The 1,975-nt window shown below is 43.8% G+C and overlaps 1 non-coding gene across 1 annotated transcript; it reads left to right on the top strand.

The window, feature by feature from the left end:
• The first annotated feature begins 1,242 nt into the window (after positions 1-1,242).
• LOC135278161 (U8 small nucleolar RNA) lies at positions 1,243-1,373 on the top strand. The gene has a single exon (XR_010345714.1). It is a non-coding gene; the product is annotated as a U8 small nucleolar RNA (small nucleolar RNA).
• The last annotated feature ends 602 nt before the right edge of the window (positions 1,374-1,975 follow it).

The raw sequence follows: 1,975 nt of genomic DNA, 5'->3' as shown, positions 1-1,975 counted from the left end.
GCACCAGATATGCTCTCAGGAGTGTTCATTCTGCTTGGGGAAGAGTGAGGAAGGAAGGGTAATACTACTATGGACTAAATGTCTTTGTCCACCCAAAATTTGTATATCGAAACCATAATCTCCAATGTGATGGTATTTTGAGCTAAGGCCTTTGGGAAGTACTTAGGTCTTGATGGTGGAGCCATCATTAGGAAATTAATGCCCTTAGAAGGAGAGACATGAGTGTGCGCTCTCTCTCCCTTTCTCTCTTTCCCTCTCCGTCTTCCTCTCTCTCCCTCTCTCTCCTTCTTCCTCTCTCTCTCGCTCTCTCTCCCTCTCTTTCTCTCCCTCTCTCTTTCCCTCTCCATCTTCTTCTCTCTCTCCCTCTCTCTCCCTGTCTCTGTCTCCCTCTCTCTCCCTGTCTCTGTCTCCCTCTCTCTCCCTGTCTCTGTCTCCCTCTCTCTCCCTGTCTCTGTCTCCCTCTCTCTCCCTGTCTCTGTCTCCCTCTCTCTCCCTGTCTCTGTCTCCCTCTCTCCCTGTCTCTGTCTCCCTCTCTCTCCCTGTCTCTGTCTCCCTCTCTCTCCCTGTCTCTGTCTCCCTCTCTCTCCCTGTCTCTGTCTCCCTCTCTCTCCTCTCTCCTATGGCCTCTCTCTTTCTTACTGTCATATGAGAAAACCATGCTTGATCTCAGACTTTCAAGTCTCCAGGTGTCTGTTGGTTAAGACACCCAGTCTGTGGTATTTCCTTTATAACAACCTGAGCTAAGACAAACATGTACAGCAATTCCTATTTTTATTCTCATTTCTTTCTTCATTTTATTCTCATTTTCTCAATACTTTTCCTCCTTACCTAAGATTAATACCCAGAAGCCAGTGCCAATTCTTCCAGTCAGGGGCACTGAATAACTCTCAGGGGCCATTGGGTATTTACCCAGGGACTTGTGAGTGACCTGCAGTGCTCTGACTTTCAAAAAGGCAGAGACACAAAGTATCACACCTCTTCAATTCCACACAATAACCTGCTCTCTTCAGATGGAATTGCTGAAGAATGAACTGCTCTTGGGGCAAGTTAGACCCAGCTCTAACTTGTCCAACTGATTTGCTCCCTGAGAACAGCCATGTGGATTTTCCCCATCGGTTATTACCAAATTGGAAGGACGTTGGTGTGGCTTTAATGATCTCTAGCGTGGCAAAATGGTTTTAGGAACAGATGGACTGTGGGTGGACTTGCTCATTCTGCTGAGCATTTGAAAGAGATTTATTATTCTCAGGTGTGATCATCCTTGCCTGCTCCTGCTTTGGAGGGCGGAGTTCGTGATGACTAGAGTTCACGTGCTATGTGATTAACTCTCTGCCTCATCAGGATTTGCAACATCCTGATTGCTCCTACCTGATTCTTCCTGAAGAAAAAAAAAGAAAGAATAAATTTAAAGATAAGTGCATTATCATAGGGCATTGAGAGTCATCCACCAATATAACTTTGGTTTTAAAATCTTCTGTTAAAAATATACATACATATATAATTGTGAAAATCATAGTAGTTAATGATGAAAATTACAATGATTAGAATAAAGTACTTGATTTTAATAAATATACAAGCAGGTAAATAACAATTAAGATAATAATAGTAAATACTGAATGCTGGAACGATGCTAAGGTTGTTTCATAGGTATTTTCATTGAATTCTTACAGTAACTTTCTGCAGTGAAAAATACTTATCCACATTTCACAGTGAAATACAAAAAGATTCTGGGAAGTGAAATGCCCATGCCAGGTGCGGTGGCTCACGCCTGTAATCCCAGCACTTTGGGAGGCAAAGACCAGTGGGTCACTTGAGGTCAGGAGATCAAGACCAGCCTGGCCAATATGGTGAAACCCCAGCTCTACTAAAAATACAGAATTAGCTGGGCTTGATGGCATGCACCTGTAATTCCAATTACTTACTCAGGAGGCTGAGGCAGGGGGATTGCTTGAACCTGGGAGGCAGAGGTTGCTGT

The sequence above is a fragment of the Aotus nancymaae genome, unplaced genomic scaffold, assembly GCF_030222135.1.
Source record: "Aotus nancymaae isolate 86718 unplaced genomic scaffold, 86718_ANA_hifiasm-v0.15.2.pri h1tg000036l, whole genome shotgun sequence".
In the NCBI taxonomy this organism is placed as follows: Eukaryota; Metazoa; Chordata; class Mammalia; order Primates; family Aotidae; genus Aotus; species Aotus nancymaae.
The sequence above is the reverse complement of the archived record's forward strand: the minus strand, read 5'-3'. Positions and strand labels throughout refer to the sequence as shown.